Here is a 19,327-nt window from a genome sequence, read left to right as displayed (position 1 = left end):
CCACAGAAATCATTTAATAGTATTGCCAAATTGCTGTACATTTTCTAAGGTATATAGTTCAGCTATTTAGAGCTATTGTGTATTTAGTGGTAGCTTTGCGCAACATTGTGATTAGCTGAATTTGGAGAGCTTGCCTGTGGCCTTAAGGATCATTTATGACATACACACCACAGAAGACACAAGTGTTGTACAAAGAATAACTCATAAGCACAATCGAAATAGCATGCTATGGTTATAAACAGGGGCGGGCCTGCATATATGCATGAATATAAAGTTCACAGGGGAACCTGTCCTATCTCTTTCATCTATACAAGCAGCTCGCTCACTAGTGCACGCCCCCCCCACCTCCATGAGAAAGGTCATGTGGCATCCATTCTGTCCATTATCCTACCAATAAATGCCACCTTCGGGTCACCAGCATCACTGACCAGGATCAGCAGTTTCCATGCACATGATAATGCAGATGTATCTGGATAGTGGTAAGAGGGAAAGGAAAAGGAAAGAGGACAGTAAAAAGTCTTTGATTAGCAATAAGCTAGCCTTTGGTCAATATTCCCCAGTCGAAAAAGGTGACTAGTATGCAAATCTATAATGTTTCTTCCCATAGTAAATAACAAACAGGCCAACCAAATTCAATTCTGCCTTTTTATGTTAGTATGTCCCGGCCACACTGCCGTCCTAATTCTCTAAAATAGTGCCAACTCTTTTAGACTACAGCAACAAGAAATAATCCCAGGAACAACTAAACACTGAAAGAAACGAGGTATTTCCAAGCTGCTGAACCATTTCAAAATTCTGTTGAAATTTGACCATTTAGAAACAAAACAAAACAACAACCACACAAAAAAAAAGCAGGCTTAAGCCCCTGTAATCCTGTCTACCTGAGATAAAACAGATCAGAAATCACAGCACTGGGCCAGCTTAGGCAAAAAAAAAGAAAGAAAGAAAAAAGAAGTTTGTGAGACCCTATCTCAACCAAAGGCTCAGCACAGTAGTTGTTCTAAGCTATGAAGGAAGCATGGTGACTGGATGCTGTGAAGCTGCCTGCCAAGCCAACAACAAGGAAAGACAAACAAGAGGATCGCAGTCCAGGCTGACCCAGGCTGGTAGAGTAGCTCAAGTGGTACAGAGCCCGCCTAGTAAGCATGGGATCCTAGTTCAAAGGCAAGTACCTCCTTTCCTCTCCACAAACATCAAATTATCTCATCGGTTAGCCACTCATTAAATGAACACATACAGCTGTCATCCAGACATCAGCAAATTACTCCACCCACCTTTCCTTCCACAAGCTCACCCCTGTGCCATGTACCACGAACCAGGAAGGATTTGATGGGAGGGAGAATTCCTGGTGCAGGGGGCACTGAGGTGACCCGTGTGTACCTCACCACCCTCTCTATATAAGTGTCTTTGTTCTGCAGGGAATAATCACGCAACTTCAGAAGTAGGTGAACAGGATAAGAAGTAGGTAAATGGGGTAAAGACCGTAGGCAACAGATCAAATTGTAAAAACTTTCTAAACCCAGGAGGAAATCCTGTTTAAGAAGCACAAGGCAGACATCACTGGCTTTAGAGCTGCACTGCATTGTTCTTCCTCTGAGCAGAAGCTTCAGGAGGCAGAGAAGAGGGGGCAGTGGAGGACCCCAGGAAAGGCTTACCAAGTTAAAGCTGACCAGAGGCCTCATCCTCCTATGTCCTCCTTCACAGTCTCTCCCTACTACTGACAAGAATGTTTTTTCCCCCTCAGAGAAAACAGATACCCTACAAATAAATAAAACTGATAAGATGATTTTAATGGAATTCGGATGTGCTGGCTACCATCTGTCGTTAGAAATGAATACACAGACTGAGAACAGGGTTTGTTGTGACTTCCTAAAAATGAGAATGGAGTATAAACTGAGACCTGAAACAACCATTTCTCATCCCACTGTGCAGTAGCTTGTTTCTTTAGAGAGGTCTATTAAACTCTAAAAAGGCTCTGTAAGGTTGTAATTTCTGAGTTGAAGGAAACGTAAGCGATAACAGAGTCTCATTAAAAAGACAGATACCAGTAGGTTATGCAGTAATCCAAGCTGTTCAAGAGGCTGAGATCTGAGGATTGCCGTTTAGAGTCAGCATGGAGAAGGCCAATCTCTAGATTCTTAGCCCTCACTCAATGCTGGCACTGCTGACTTCATCGCTAGAGCTGAAGTAAGAAAAGCTCTATTTATTATTATTAATTATTATTATTAAGTACTTGCACAAAGGGGTTACAATTCCACAAATCAGGTTATGAGTACAGAGCTTCTTGGCCAATGTCACCTCTTCCTTTGTTCTTACTCCCATTCTCTCTTCCCCTTCCCTTTCTTCCCCTCTCTTCCTGGGATTGAACTCAGGGCCTGGCAATATCCTTGAGCTTTTGTGCCCAAGGCTAGCCCTCTACCAGCTGAGCCATGGGTCCACTTCTGGTTGTTTTTTGTTTTTGTTTTTGTTTTTGTTTTGTGGTTAAGTGGAGATGAGTCTCTCTGATTTGTCTACCCTAGCTGGTTTGAAACTTCAATCCTCAGATCACTGCCTCTTGTGTAGTTAGAATTACAGGTATGAACCACTGGCACCTAGCTTTGGCTATGTTCTTAGAGTAATGCAAATGGACTGGGACAGTAGTGGTTTTCATGATGACTCAATCCTGAGGTCAAACCTGCCTGAAGAGGGGTCTTAGCTTTCCCACCTCTCGGCAATGTGGTCCTGGACAAGTTAACTTCCCAGAGGGCTCCAGTTTCTTTGTCAATAAAAGAGGGGAAGTAAACATGATGAACCTTCTAGGAGCAATCACTGAGAAAGTGGCTGGGTGGACAATCAGAGGTTCTTGGGGACCCTGGGGCTCCCTGAACAACTAGTTGCCGCTCCAGAAACAGGAGAGGAGGACCAAACACATGCCCACCAGCTTCAGGAAGCTTGTAGGCCAGTGGCATCAACGGAAACCAAGTGCTGCAAGAACTAACATGAAGGTGTACTCAGAATAGAGTAGGGGCCAGCAGACAGCCTCCCGGGGCCGTTCGGATGGCTGAGGGAGCAGATCTCCCCTCACACACAGGCAGACAGAAGCCTCAAGTTGAAAGGTCTAATTTTCTTCAAATTAGCCAAGCGCCAGTGTCGGCACAAACACACTGTAAATTGGGTTACAGCAGCTCAACTTAATCACATCCATAAACTATTAACAGTGCTACACAACTAAACAATGGATACATTCACCTTTGTCCAGGCGAACAAACAGCTTCAGACGCCATCCCACCATGTCTAGAAACAATTAAGGATGAAAGCTGCCTCTCTCCTGACCAATAAAATGTGGGCAAAACTACTTCATCATACAATGCAGTATTCTTTGTTCACACACACACACACACACACACACACACACACACACACACACACAGAGTCAAGTCCTTTGGGATGATCAATATTCATTTCTATCTCAGTTCAAAAGACCCTCAGTCAGTCAAAATTTGGAAAACCTCAAGATTTCCCACAGAATCAGTGGCGAGGGTTGGGGAAGGGGTACGGAGCACAGGCTATGGTCCACACACTGGGGTGAACACAGGATGAGCCGAGACAGAAGATGAGGTGCAAGGCCTGCAGAACAAATCACATCCTGAAGGTAAGGAAAAACTCCCAGTTTTTACTTCACCACTCCCTAGCCCCAGAGGGCAGCCAGTATCCACCTGAGAACTAGGGGTACCTAGGGAAACACTCCCTCCCACTGCCCCTCCCCACCCCCAGGAAGACTCTGCTGGGGCAATTCCCAGAGGAATTCCCTAGAAAGACCCCCAGGGCTTCCTCCCACCTGCTGTCTCTCCTCGCCCCCTCGGTTTCCCTCCCTCCCCATGCAACAGCAGACACACAGGCCATATTAGCTTTACAAGAGGGCAGGCTCGCCATGGCGGGGCGGGACATAGTTCCTAAACCTCTCTGTGAGTGACAGGCCAGCACTTGGCCTCCTCCCCACTCAATACCACCATTCTCTCTTTGACAAGTGAGAAGGCCTGACAAAAGGGGAAAAAATAAAAACCTTACACACAGGCGTAGTCAGGGAATGAGTCACGGGCTACACAACTGCCAGTGGCCAGCATATCAGCCCCAGGACCGCAGTGATCTGGGAGTGCCTGTGTCTGCCTGCACAGTGGGGACAAACCACCCCGGAGCCCATAATGCTGACAGCAGCACCCCGAGTCTGAACAAGGGTGACAGGGACTGGTCACAATTCACCTAGGTGAATCGCATTCCTGGCTGAACTGAGCTGGTGCTCAACAGGGGAAGGCCAGTCTTCCAGGAGGATCACCAAGCAATGGTTACCCCCTTTCTGCCACTTCACCAGTTCTGCACGGCCTACACCTGGCTTGACCCCACAGAAACCACCCACGAAGCCAACACCAGCTTAAGCATAGAGAGCTGCTTATCAAACACCCATGTAAACAGCTAGGCCAGGAGGGGAGAGCATGACTTCAAACAAAACCAGGGAAGGAAGAAGAGAAAGGGAGAAGAAAGGAAGGAAGAACAGGTGGTAGGAGAGAAAAAGGAAGGGAGGGAGGGAGGGAAGCCATGTCAATATTCTATCTACAGACTCAAACACACTGCTTCTGAGAAATTTACCATGACACGTGGACATAATACACCTCCGCAGTTATGACTTACTTCAATAATTAACATTCACTGTAATCTAAGTAGTTGTTTTGAAATTATTTAGTTGAAAGGCCAGTCAGTGCGTAACGTATCATTTAATAAGGATTCAAAAAGTTCCCACAGAAAAGCACCAGTTTAGCAAACTGGTTTGCTAATTTAAATACCAGGCTTTGAATGTGTTAATGTGCTTCAGGCTAAGTGCCAGGATGACAGGGTCTCTAGGAGGGGGCTTTAGGTAACTGGGTTCCAAGGGCTCCTCCCATGCAGGGGGGGGGTGTGTGACCTCTCCCACCTGTGAGTCCCTAACAAGAGCAAGGGCTTGCTTTCTCTCATGTGTGACATGCCATGGTGTCTCCTGTCATGGGGATGCCATGGCAAGAAGGTGCTTGCCAAGCAGGGAGCTGTGTAATCCCAGATATTCACAAGGGAGGACTGAGGTGTGAGACTCCATCTCAAGCAATAAACACTGGATGTAATAGCAAATGCCTGTCATGCTAGCTAACCTAGGAAACATAAGCAGGATCATAGTTTAGGTGTGCTGAGTCAAAAGATGAAAGTGAAAAGTGCTGAGACATGGCTCATGGAGTAGACTGCCTGCCTGGCAAGCACAAGTAATCCCAGTATTACTTTTAAAAAGGGGAGGGGGTTTGGCAACAAATGCCTGTCAGTTTTTAACTTCTCAACCTCTGAAGTATAAACACTAGTCATGTAGTCTTTAAAAACTAACACAGTCCCAACATAAAGTGAACTCAAACACATTGCCAGAGAGTTAATCGTTTGTAAGACAATGTGAGCATGATTAGGAGAGCTGCAATCCCACCAGAAATACCCCAATAAAATATCATAGCATCCCACTCCAAGACCTGTATATGCAAAAGGCCGGGACAGCACTCAAAACAAGTACCTCTAGATGAATCCATGCAAATCTGTGTGGAAGCCCATTATACAGGCTGTTCAACTGGTAAGAAACCACCCTGCAGATTTCTCTACAGCCTTTCCAAGCTGCTCTCTCTGTACACACTGAAAAACTGGAAGATCCCAACCAGCACACAGACCAGACCTCTTAACGCCAGACAGATGCAGCCGAGGTCAAGACTCCATCTCTAAGCCACAATCAGCCAACAGCTCTCTCAGGACATATCTTCTACTAGAAGAGCTAGCATCTTTTTAGAAAGGCAGAGACAAAGAGAGACTTTTTTTATTTTATTGGAAGGGTAATGTATAGAGGGGTTACAGTTACATTTGTCAGGTAGTAGGGAGCATTACTGTTTGCATTGCTACCCCTTCTCATGTTTCTGTCCCCCTTTCCCTCCCCCCACCCCCTTCCAATCATCTTGTTTTCCCCCTCCCTTCCCTATTTCAAATAAACAAATTAATCTATGAGGTAACCAAGTCAGATACAGTAACCATATGAAATTAACAATAAGGGGAAAAAATAAAAGAAATAACTGCACATAGTATATTGAGAACAACAATCACAAAGATAAACCTCATTTCCGTATCCCAGAGTTCATTTCATTTAGTCTCATCCTATATGACCTTATGTACATAGCTTTTGAGCTATTGTGATCCTCTACTAGGAAAGTCCTAGATGTGTATTAATTATTACAAATGAGAGAAACCATGGAGCTATGTTGCTTTGGGTCTGGCTTACTTCACTTAGTATGATTTTTTCTTAGTCTTTCCATTCCCTTACAAATGGGGTGATATCATTCTTTCCGATGGCAGCATAGAATTTCATTGTGTATAAGTACCACATTTTCTTGATCTAATCATCTACTGAGGGGCATCTGGGTTGGTTCTGTATCTTAGCTATGGTAAATAATGCTGCAATGAACATCGTTGAGCTAGTGGCTTTAGTATGCCCTTGTTTCTGGGCATTTGGGTAAATGCTAAGGAGTGGGATTTCTGGGTCATAGGGGAGCTCTGTGTTTAGTCTTTTGAGGAATTGCCATACTGCTTTCCATAGTGGTTGAATGAGTTTGCACTCCCACCAACAGTGTAGTAGTGATCCCTCCTGGCCACATCCCCTCCAGCATCTGTTGTTATTAGATTTTTTTTTTTTTTTTGCCAGTCCTGGGCTTGAGCTTAGGGCCTGAGCACTGTCCTTGGACTTTCTCAAGGCTAGAGCTCTACCACTTGAGCCTCAGCACCACTTTCAGCTTTTTTCTATGCATGTGGTACCGAGGAATCGAACCTGGGTCTTCGTGCATGCTAGGCAAGCACTCTACCACTAGGCCAGATTCCGGCCCCCTGTTATTAGATTTCTTGATCATGGCCATTCTAACTGAGTGAGTTGGAATCTCAGAGTTGTTTTGATTTGCATTTCTTTTATGGCCAGAGATGTGGTGCATTTCTTCATGTGTCTACAGGCCATTCTTATTTCCTCTCCAGAGAAGTCTCTCTCTAAGTCTTTAGCCCACCTTTTAATGGGATGGTTGTTTCTTTGAAGATTTGTTTTGTAGCTGTAGATATATTTTAGATATGAGGCCTTTGTCTGTTGTATGGCTAGTGAAGATCTTCTCTTGTTTTGATTGCATTTCTTTTATGGCCAGAGATGTAGAGCATTTCTTCATGTGTCTATAGACCATTCTTATTTCCTCTTCAGAGAAGTCTCTGACAAAGAGAGAGTTTTCATTTGACCAGAGGAGAGTGACAACTTCCCAAACAGGTTGGTTTAAGATGCAGGTGTCTTACAAAAAGTCTAGCCAACAACTAGCCAATACTTTGTAGCGCTGTTAACACTGAATCCTCCACTGACCCATGACCCACATGAGGGCATTGGAAGCATGTGAATAAAACTCAGTAACATCAAGAAATCCTTAACCTCTCTTGGTTTGAGAGAGATCAGGCTCTCGGCCTGTGTCCCCTGGTCTTGTTATCAGTCACCAACAGGGAGATAAGGACATTCCTCTAAGACCACTGCTAGCACCAAGGATTCTGCATGAGTCATGCATATAACTTTCAATTCCATAGCTGGATGTGTGTGGTTCAGTGGGAGAGTACCGACTTAGCAAGTGAAAGTCCTTCAGTTCAAACCCCAGTACTGCCAAAACAAGTCCCAGCTTCTCCGAGATTGAGGTAGTAAGATTCCTTGAGCTTAGAAATCCGAGGCCCATTTTAGGCATGTAGATAGGAAGACCCTGGGTCTCAGAATAACAACAGGCTGCACATGGTGGCTCATGCTTATAGTCCTAACTTCTCTGGAGGCAGAGATCAGGAAGACGACAGTTTTGAGGCCAGTTTGGGCAAAGAGTTAGTAAGACTTCATCTCAATCAAGAAGCAGAAAGCAGAGGTGCAACACGCTGTTGTCTACATGTAGGAGGCTGTAGCTAGGAGGATAGTGGTCTGAGGCACGCTGGGCAAAACACTGGGAAACATGATGAGAAAAACAACTAAAGCCAAACAGGGATGGAAGTGTGGCCCAAGAGGTAGAGCACCTGCCTAGCAAGTGTCTGACCCTGAGTTCTTACCCCAGTTTACATATATACACATACTCTCTCTCCAGTAATAAACACTATAAAGGAACCAAAATAATGGACTTTGATGCTACATCTCCTTTAATTCAATAGGTCTGAATTAGGTCACTTCAACAAGTCATTAATAGAAAAGATGTGTTAAAGCCAGGCATAGTGGCTCACGCCTGTAATCCTAGCTACTCAGGAGGCTGAGATCTGAGGATCATGGTTCAAAGCCAGCCCAGGCACTAAAAACCCTGAGATTCTTATCTCCATTTAACTACTAGAAAAACTGGAAGGGATAGGGTAGTAGCCTTGAGCTGAAGAGCTCAGGGACAGCGCCCAGGCCCAGAGTCCAAGCCCCAGGTCTGACCAAAACAAACAAACAAACAAACAAATAAATGGTGTGTTAGGTCTTTGACGTGTTCGCCATCCTCATGCTCAAAAGAGCGAGCGAGTGAGTGAGTGAGTGAGCGAGACAGAGAAAGCCACTAGTGGCTAAATGGACTGGACATTGTAGCATCTAGATACTCAACACATGAGCAAGGTTGGGTACAATGACCATGAAGCAAGCCCTTCCTGTTCCGTTTTCCTCACTAATGGGACTCTACATCCAAACTTCCCCAGTGTCTACAGACACAGCTACACACCTGTGACTTCAGAGTCTTTGTCCCTTAGTATCCATATGGGGGAAAAGGCAGAGAAAATAATGATTTCCTCCATCTCTGAAACCACATGACAAACCAGAACCACTTTATGAATGTAAATCCTCTGTATCTGCCATGACTGCACCAGACCTGTGGCCTTCTTATAGCCATTTAACCTGCCACAGCCCATCACATTTTTGCCAAAAGGGCAGAAGAGAAGCATCTATTATTTACTGTAGTGCAAAACTCACAGCGATTTCCACTGCGGTGTTTCCAACACCCCTGAACTTCAAATTGCACATGCCAGCTCATTATCCAAGTTCATGATGGTTCGGAGCTCAGGCAAATAAAACTTGACAATTAGTTACATAGCAATCAGCACAAAGTATAGCCTTTCACCTCCAAACTGCCCGTTCCGCCTCTCAAACCAGGCACAGATGTGTTCAATGTGGTATGACGGAGAGGAACAGGCCTGCACACTTAATAGCAGTGGTTTAGGGTGAGCATGTTTTGAATCGGGAGTTTGTAAAGGCTTCCAGTTTGAAGAACAAAAGAAAATGCAGAATAATTGTAAATCCAACCTCTACCCCACCCCACCCCACCCCAGGCCTGACAGGTACCCCACACTCTCCAACCCCAACCACTTCCCAGCAGGGATCCCCCTACCAGACTGTGCCCCCTTTGTATTCTCTGCTGAAAGTGAGCCCAGGGCAGGCCCTGCTTACCTACCCTTCCAGCATCCTCTCTGCCACCCTGCCCTGGGACTTCTCCAGTCCCACTGGGCAGAGGCTCTTCTCCCTGCTGTGTGTTCTGGACACCCCCACAATCATCACCCTTTCTGAGAGGTCTTCCTGCCTGGCCTACTCTCTCTCCTTCCTACCCAGAGTCACACCTCTGTCCCCTAAATCTGTATGGAAATAAGTAACTCCTAGGATGCCAGCCCTGCCTGCTGGACCCTCTCTTTTCCTCCCGATAGCAGTATAGCATAGGAGGGATGGGAAGCAGGACTTACATCAAAGAATCCGGAGCACAGTGGACTTCACGCCACCTTGCTGACACTTTGTCAGAGGAGAGTGCTGTCTTTTACCAGCTGTGCCTCCAAGGATGACAGCGTAGAACGTTCACATCCACCTAAGTAAGTCCAAGCTTACTTGTACAGACTCCTGGATTCTAAAGTGCACATCTGCAGAAACCAGTAATGAAAGTGACAGCTCCACCTGAATCACCAGCACCTCCCCCATGGGCACAAGAACTCGGGAACACCCTTAACTGGCTGCCAACCCCACCAGCCACAGCTTTGTCCCAGGCCAAACCAAACACATGTCATTTCCTACAGGCAGAGAGGCTCTGGGTATGCCACCCCACAGCCGCTGGCTGCCTGGGGGCCTCCAGGGCCAGCCTTGTCATAAAGCTCTATTTTCCACATCAAAATAAATTCATTCGAAATGACTGGTGTAAGGAGTGCTTTTTTGGGGGGGAGGGGGGTACTCAAACGAACAAAGGTATGCAGAAATATTTTCCACAGCCCTCACTGATTTCTACTTCTTTCGGACACCCCAAGATCTCAGCTTACCTTTGAGCAAATTCCTTTTACCTGGAGAAACCACTACCACCTCAGATTCCAAATGTGGTCATTCCTTCTACAAATATTTGCTTAGCCCTCATAACTGACTGACGGGGCACAGTGCCAGGGCAGAGAAGGACACAGAAGTGAACAGCCCAAACATGGCATTCAGAATGCAGGCTCCCATCCCCCGTGGTCCAGGTAACCTCGGAGATCAGTACCAAGTACTAACAGACACTATGCCCACAAGTTGTCATGGTGCCGGGCACTTGCACAAACTTACTTAAAATTCTCACAACACCCTAGGAACAAGTCACTGCTGTGCTCCCGTTTCACAGATGCGGATACTGAGGCAGGAAGCTCAAGAACTTGCTCAAGGTTCCAGCGCTGACAGGTGGTAGAACAGGTTTAGTTCCTCTTTAAAAAAAAAAATTACAGCTTTATTGATGTATAATTTATATACCATAAAATTAACTGAGCCCAGGCAAGTCCAGCCTCACAATTACACACAGCACTCTCCCACTCACCCACCATGGCTCCTTCTACTGTGCCATCATCCATCCTATTTTATACAACAGGCTCTGAACCACACAACAGCTGTGGGGGTTTAAGGATGGTAAAGATCAAGAAACTAGTTTCCTGGAATCTGGCATCGAGGCTGAATCTCATCAGAAACAAAACTTCTAAAACACAAGCCCAGCGCTGGTGGCTTGCGCTTGTAATCGTAGCTATTCAGCAGATCCTGAGATCTGAGGATCATAATTCCAAGCCAGTCAGGAGACAGAAGTCCATGAGACTCTGAATAACCACCAAAAATCTGGAAGTTGAGCTGTGATTCAAGTGGTAGAACGCTAACCTTGAGCAAAAAGAAGTTCAGGGACAGCATGTAGGCCCTGAGTTCAAGTTCCAAGATTAGCACCAATTAATAAATGAACCTTGCAAATCTTGACAATAACTATTGCACAACAGAGAGGTGATAAGTGATACGAGTGTGGATCAAATGCAAAGGGGACTTGTGTGTCTAAATGGAAATGAAGCCCCACATCTGGTAACTTAAGTAGTTGCCATGATGGCCTGGGGTGGGCACGCTGAGTTTACTGTCAGGTTAAATGAATCACTTACAGCACAAGACTCCAGAGTGTCTCTGTTCAGGCAAGTCTTGCATGTACATGACACATACAACATGCAGCAACATGTCCTGGTGCTGTGGTCCCTTTCTCTGGAGTCAGTATGCTGATACATGAGCTAACCAGCCCTCACCAGGCTTCCACACCCTCTGCAGGAAAGGACTTGGGGTGTGTCCTATGCAGACAGCTTCCAGCTGTCACACAGAAAACAGATCTCCCTTACTGACCCCCTGACCCAGAAGCACTCTGGTCTCAAAAGCTTTGTGTTAGCAGGACAGTATGAGGAAAGGAGCAAGAAAGGGCATGAATGTTCCACAACAGGAGAAGAGACAGAATCTTACTAAGACACCCAACCTCCAAGTATCCCAACTCTGCCAAGACAAGAAAAAAGAAATTGAGTAAACTTTTAAAATAGAAAAGTAGAAGGTTTTCCGCCCTTCAAAGACAAAGATTACCTAATTTCTACTCCTAGATTATCTAAGTGAAAAAAGAATAGATTCCCCCCTCCTCCAAAAAATAAAAATAAAAAAATCAGAGCATGACACGTGTAACAGCAGTGATGGGAGGGTGGAGGGAGGAGCTGGAGTACAAAATCACTGGGGGCTATACAATGAGATTCTCTGAATAGACAACGAGATAGATGTCTCTCAAAACAGCTTCCGAGTTAACACGTATTTTTGGAAGCAGACTAAAATTAACCCCAAAATGTCAGCTATTCCATTCCCTTCCTTTTTCTCAAAATTAAGAAACATCACTTTCCCCTATCTAAACAGTACTGTGTGGCCCACTCTTTAAAAACCAAAACAATTGTGTTAATGAATACGTTAACTTGTCAACATTTTACAAATTGGGACTTTTCTTGGAAATCTAAGTGTTCGGCCTCATTTTAAATACAAGAAAGCCCAACATTGAGCCAACATAGTCTAAGGCCTGTGAACTCCACTTAACCACAGTCCTCGCCATGAGCTACTGCCCCACCTTACCTCATCCACACCCCTTTCTCACCTACTTGCTCCCCGGTAACACTCTTCCATGGTGCTTTATGTAATATAGGACTCAAGATAGGTGTGCTTGTTGTGTTTTGGTTTTGTGCTGGTCCTGGGGCTTGAACTCAAGGTCTGGGTGCTCTCTGGGAACTTTTTTGCTCAAGGCTGGTGCTGTACTTGTGCTTTTTAGTGGTTAATTGAAAATAAAGAGTCACAGATTTTCCTGCAAGGGTGGCTTCGAACCCCAACCCTCAGATCTTAGCCTCCTGGGTAGCTAGGATCAAAGGCATGAGCCACTGGCGCCTAATTCACTATAGACTTTTTTTAAAATGCCTTCTCTTATATATAATGCCACTACTCAGAGTAAAGGGTTTTCAAGGGAAGTTTTGGTTATATAATGAACTTGTCGAGCAGTGCCCTTAATTAAACTTGGCTCGAATCAAAAAGAAAATGAGTATACGTGCAGGCGGGCCTTGGATGTAAAAATACTGAATCATACCTTAATTCTGACCAAATGGCATAATAAAATCCCTTTTTTAAAGGTCTCTACTCTAGCCACCCAAGTGAGTAAGTATTCTATTTATAGCTACAAAGACTAAGGTCTCCAAACATCTGATGCCTACCATTAACCCCTACCACAAACGGTCAGGTACACACATGCATGCACATGCATGAGTGCACACACACATTCACGCACATGCTATTTCTCCATATTGAACTGCAGCCTGCAGCAACATTGGGCATTTCTGTGACTTGGCTTTGGCTGACTCTTGAGCTATTATGGGCACGGAAGGGCCTTCTGGTTAAAGAAAAAAAGAAACAAGTTTTAAAAGAATTCCACCCAACTCTTTACTTCGAGTGCTTTTCTGATTTCCATCAGATGCAAAAGGAACCATTTCTTTCTCCCTAGGTAAAAAAAAACCATTTTCACATGCAGCATGGAAAAGTGTTAAAAACTGGCCACCAGGGAAAAAAGTAGGAGCAGCTATCAAGACTGTCATGAAACTCATGCCAACTTATTTTACAACTCCAAATCTTGGGTCATTGAGGCGCCATCTCTGACCAGCCCCGAGGCAGGAAGGGGACTACAGTCTTGGAAACTAGGGCCGGGACCCCAGGGGTCTGGGGAGGGAGATACACAGTGCACAGTTCAAACTGCCACTTTCTGCCTGTCCTTGTCTGCCTGTCTGCATGCTTTACTCCAAGTGTTATGTCTGCCCCTATTGCCCATTTGGGAGTGAAGGCATCTCTGGTGAAAGTGCATTGCAGAGAAAGGAGGACCTACCAGGAGACATGGCATCACTGGAACCCCGGATGGCAAGTCAGGCTGAGTACCTATTCAAGACCAGCAGGAGAACTGTCCAGCACTAGGGCAGTAAGCAGGAACAAACGTGCACTGACCCTGAGGAGACCCTGACATCAGTGGCAAGGTGACTCAAGAAGGCAAAGGAACGTAGACTATGGACAAATCATCTTAATGTTCCAGTGGGGTCTGGAGAGCTGGGTCACGCACTGAAATGGGGTTCTCGGTATAGCAGCAGCCAGGGGAAGCCAGGCAGAGAACATGAGTGGCTAAGAAAGGGGAAAGAACCCGCCACCCTCCAAAGCCAGTTGTGCCCGTCCCACTTGCTGGCCACACAGCCTTCCTCTCCTGACAGCCACGTGCTCCCACACATCTACCAGAACATTCCACCAAGTCTGGGGCAGGGGGCACTTGAAGGAGAGTCGAAATCCATTAAGGACAGGTCAGTACTGTCACAGTGGCCAGCAAAAGGGCAAACCAGTATGTCCTGCACTGTGGCCCATCTGTTTCATGGCTCATCTTTCAGACCCAAGTCCACGGTTTTGTTTTGCCTGTCTGTAGATAGGTGCTCCTAGGGAGGAAGTCCTAGACCAAACACACCCTCCATGTGTACTCACGCCGTGAGAACGGCCTTGAGATACGACCACTGCCTGGCACTGGATTGCAGATGCCAGGAAACATGCAAATATTGTACAAAGACACCTTAGGTTCTCACGACTGGCAGTCTGCTTGGCCTTGAGAGGGGCCTCTTAGAGGTTCACAGTTTCTAGGTACACCTGGCAATCACCTGTAAGCCCGTGGTGTTCCCCAGACTCCAAGCCTCCTGCACAGCCAGGGCCTCACACACATCCATCAACCTGAGACCCTGAGACCATCCTGAACCAAGCTGAATTACATCAGTGGTCCTGGATTAGCAGTGATCTCTGAGGCACAGAGATCTCTTATCACACTCTTGTTAATCTAGACTAACAGATTAGTGGAGTAATAGCTGGTTGTGTTCCCTCTGAGCTAAACTGCTTGGTCTCCAGCTTTGGTAAAGATATCATTGCTAAACCTCCCGATCAACTTATCAAGCCAATGTCCATTAGGAATCAGCTCTAAGGACTCTAATTCTATATTGGGTCCACTAATGCTCAATCAGTTTTCTACTTCGTATATTCACTTTTGGAGTCCAGAAGAATCTTTTTAAATTACATCCAACCAATAAACATAGTTAAATTACACCCAAACAATAAACAAAGTATACGTAATTGTAAGGTTCATCTACCAAGATTATACAATGCAACACCTTTCCAAGTCAATAAAAATTAAATTATTTCCCTTTCCTTTCTCCTCCTGATTGCAATGGAAATTAGAGGCCAAGAGATGCAGGCAGAGAGCTCATTTTTAAACCACAGATAAATCAGGGATTTAATGATGACTCAATGGGCTCCATGAGCAGAGGGTGTGAACTTTCATTTATTTTCAGCAAAAAAAAAAAAAAAAGTTTTGCCTGCAGATTTATCTGGCTTTCGAGAGCTTTTGGAGTGAATCATTATTGTGGTTCACAAGAAAACAAGCTTGGTGAAAATGAAGCAGAGAGAAAAATCACACATTTACTCATCAAAATTGGGCAAAATGGAAAAGCAAAGGTGTGGAGCTAGCCAATGGAGGTTCACTGACCCCATTCAAAGAGATTCTGTGTCATCAGGGTTGGTAATCTGAGTGTCTGGTCATGAACCAAATCAAATCAAATGGCCAGTGCATACAGTACAGGCAGCTTGCTCATGCTGCTTTCCATCTTAGAAATATAGTATATGTATGCATGTGTGTGTATGTATGTGTAGTATGTATTTATATATATCTGATATATAATATATATGGTGCACTATGCCCAAATTTCTACTGTTTTCCATGCTATTTTTGTTTGGACAAATGGAAACACAGGCAAGAAAGTCGAGAAAATAATGGCATTAGCCAAGTGTGGTGACTTCAACTTCTAATCCTGGCAACTGGAGAGGCAGAGTGTACAAAGACCTGGTTCAATGACAGTACAAGTAAAAAGTGAGTAGGATACCCATCTCAACCGGCAATCTACAGGTATTGGTCCATGCTGTAATCCCAGCTACATGGAAGCTGAAAGGTGAAGAAGCAAAAAACTGTATCTGAAAAATAACCTAAAAGCAAAAAGGGCTACAGATGTAGCTCAAATAGCAGAACACTTGTCTAGCAAATACTAGATGCTGCCTCCCTAAAAAAAAAAAAAATTAAAACATTTATATCTCAATTATTTGCTTTTGCACCACAAATCAGTATTGCGTTAAAGAGAACTAAGGTATAACCACAGATCTAGATATAAAATATATCAAGTGTCATATTAAATATAATGAAGATGTTAAAATGAAAAGTCAGGGGGCTGGGAGTTTGGCCTAGTGGTAGAGTGCTTGCCTAGCATGCATGAAGACCCGGTTTGATTCCTCGGTACCACATACATAGAAAAAAACTGGAAATGGTGATGTGGCTCAATCAGCTCTAGCCTTGAGAAAGCCCAAGGAGAGCACTTAGGCCCTGAGTTCAAGCCCCAGGACTGGCAAAAAATAAAATAAATAAATAAAGTCAGATGAATCATATATATATATATAAAGGAGTCCATACATATGAATATATGAGTAGGAATATATATAGCTATGCATATATAATACTACATATGACTAGCATATATGAATATATAATACCACATGAATACTCATCTCCATATATTATGAATCCATATGTGAGTTATGAATATATGAACATGAATATGTGAGTCTATATTATATGCAAGGAGAAACGAGTCTGTTTTCTGTAGCAGGGTCCCTCAACTTTGATCCTATTAGTCTTTGAACCTGAGCAGTGTTGGCTGGGAGCCTCTGAGCAGCCTGGGATGCTATTTAGACCACCCAGTAGGTACCAGCACTGCCTGCCCATGCCAGTGTTAACCACCTAAAAATCTCTCCAGGAAGGCAAAATTGGTCCACTGAGAACATCTTTCCACAGAAAAACTGACCAACCCCCTCCCACAGAGGTACTCTACACCTCAGCAACATGCAGGCTAACTTTGCAACGCAGAATGTATCAGCTGATATAATCAAGCTGTTTCCTTTTTAAACTTTAAAATATGTGTTCTTTAACTAGGAAAAACTACCAAACACCATGGCTTTATTTGAATTAGAACTTTAAAAAAATCAGTTTCATTGTAAAGTATTTACTATCTTTTGAAAAATCTCACAATGGAAGGATCTATTTCCAAAATGGTGTCTTAAATCTTTTATCACTACCCTTGGTGGACGTGTGGCTTTTCTCCAGCTCTGGTAAGGAGGACGGAAGGAGATGAGCTCCCAGACTGGGGACCCAGGCCTGAGTGTCACTCACAGGAAGAGAGCACACAGAAGCACACCACCTCAGCAGACGCAAGCAAGATTTACAAAGCGCATGCTGATTCCAAAGCAAACAGCTTTCACATCACCTCCTGGGGCTCTGGAGTTTACTAGAGTCAGATAAAAGTCTGGAAAATGGATTGAGGTCTCAGATTATGATGAGGACTTGTGGCCTGCCTTAGGGACACTCCCTAGAAATGTACATGCATATCACTGAAGTATACCTAAAACAGTCTTTCCTTGGATTTTTCCTATTTATGCCTCATGGCTCACTTGTTGATCTCACCAAACCAAGTCGCTTTGGTGGTCACAAGAAAACTGCTAGGCCTGTTCTGATCTCTGGCAAAGAGAGTCCACTTTTCTTGGGCTCCCATCATATGACTTTGGCCTGCTCTCGATGGAAAATCAAATGACACAAGCATGACAGATCATGGGTTACAACTTGTGGAACCCCCAAAGACTTTACATTCCATAGAGCTAGAGTCCTGGGGTACAAATCTTGTAATTACCACCTCTTAGCTGGGTGACAACTTACTTAATTTCTCTGTGCTACCACATGAAAAATGGAGGTGAAGACTCCACCAACTGCACAGGACTATGGCAGATTCAATGAATCCATCCCAGTCAGTTGTTAAGTGTGCAGTACATTTTCACAAATTAAAAAAGCAACAATTGGATTAGCTGTGCCTGGTGGCACATATCTATAGCCCTAGTAGTTGGCTAGGGCAGAAGAAATATTACTAGTTCAAGGACAGACCAAACTGTATAGACAAACTCTGTCTCAACAAACCAAAACGAAAAAAGAAACTAGATCTAAAGAAATGCAGATTCCTTGGGCCAGGAATGTAGCCTAGTGGTAGAGAGCTTGCCTTAGCATGCATGAAGCCCTGGATTTGTTTCCTTGGTACCACATACACAGAAAAAGCTGGAAGTGGTGCTCTGGCTGAAGTGGTAGAGACTAGTATTGAGAAAGCCCAAAGACAGTGTCCAGGCCCTGAGTTTTAAGTCCCAGGACTGCCCCCCACAGCAAAACGTAAAAAAAAAAAAAAAAAAGAAAGAAAGAAAGAAATGTAGATTCAGCCAGAACTGATAGACATGAGCCACCAGCACCTGGCTAAGTGGCATTTCTGTACAGAGCCCTCCTCCACCCTTTGAGAGGGCTTCCGTGTCAGAAGGAATCTTCTGGACATGTGTATAATACATACACACAACTTACAAGCCTAATGCAACTACTTTTTTTTTTTTTGCTTCCTCTTTTCACTCTCAGAACTACTGATTTATGTTTTTGTTTTTATGGTTTAAAAATATTTCAAATATTAACAGTGAGAAAGGACAGCTGGATAAACTGCCCTTCATAACATATATGGAGAGGAGTCCCTCTGTTTTTACCCCTGGAAATATTCTAGGGCAAAATCCAGCCCAATAACTGCACAATTTCATGTCCCATTTTTTGTCCTCATGGATACCTTGAAACAAGAGGAGAACCCAGCTTTTGAATATTTTATAGAAATGATGCACTGGCTTATGTAAGAGTCCATAGCAGCCATAATTCAGAGCCTTAAACACGGTTAACCTAGCAAATCTGCCCAACGGCAAGGAAATTGCTCCAGCTGAAAAAGCTGCACCCCCTGTGAGAAACACCCCAGAGTTTGGGTTCTCAAGGTCAGGAAAAAAACAAAAAACAGAAAAATCCCTAATGCCCGAAGAATTTACAATCTGCACCTGAACTTCATAACCTTGAGGCTGAACTTGGCATCTCTCCTTTGGAGAGAATCCTCAAAGAAAAAAGATCTTTTGCAAATGTGATTCTTAGGACAGTCAAAACAAGGATCGATGACCCCATCCTGACTGACAAGGCAACTATGTGTGAAACGGTCTGGAGGCTGGCTCCAACTTTTCTAAGAAAATGCTGCCAATCTCATTTACTAGATAGGTCTCAGGGGAAAAAAAATCTTGGCAATGTATCCCTGGTGAGAGACTTCACTTCTCCTGACAATGGCCATGACTGAAAACCACTGAAACTACAATGTGAAACATGACTGTATGTGTGCACCTGAACACACGTGCGCTCACACACATATACATAAGATGGCCTATGTATTCAAGGGCTCTGCATCTGTGTATTAAATCCACTGTAAACTAAAAATACTCAAAAAATAGGCTGAAGGCATGGCTTAAATGGTAAAGTGCCTA

At 44.4% G+C, this 19,327-nt stretch overlaps 1 protein-coding gene across 1 annotated transcript in view; it reads right to left on the bottom strand.

Annotated features, from left to right (window-relative positions):
- Window positions 1-19,327, bottom strand: part of LOC150064652 (unconventional myosin-X-like) — a 101,268-nt gene that overhangs the window by 67,999 nt on the left and 13,942 nt on the right. The gene's annotated exons all lie outside the window — the stretch shown is intronic.

The sequence above is a fragment of the Megascapheus bottae genome, chromosome 4 (genome assembly GCF_031878675.1).
Source record: "Megascapheus bottae isolate mThoBot1 chromosome 4, mThoBot2.hap1, whole genome shotgun sequence".
NCBI classification, from domain to species: Eukaryota; Metazoa; Chordata; class Mammalia; order Rodentia; family Geomyidae; genus Megascapheus; species Megascapheus bottae.
Note: the sequence above shows the minus strand (reverse complement) of the source record. Positions and strands in the feature narration are given on the sequence as shown.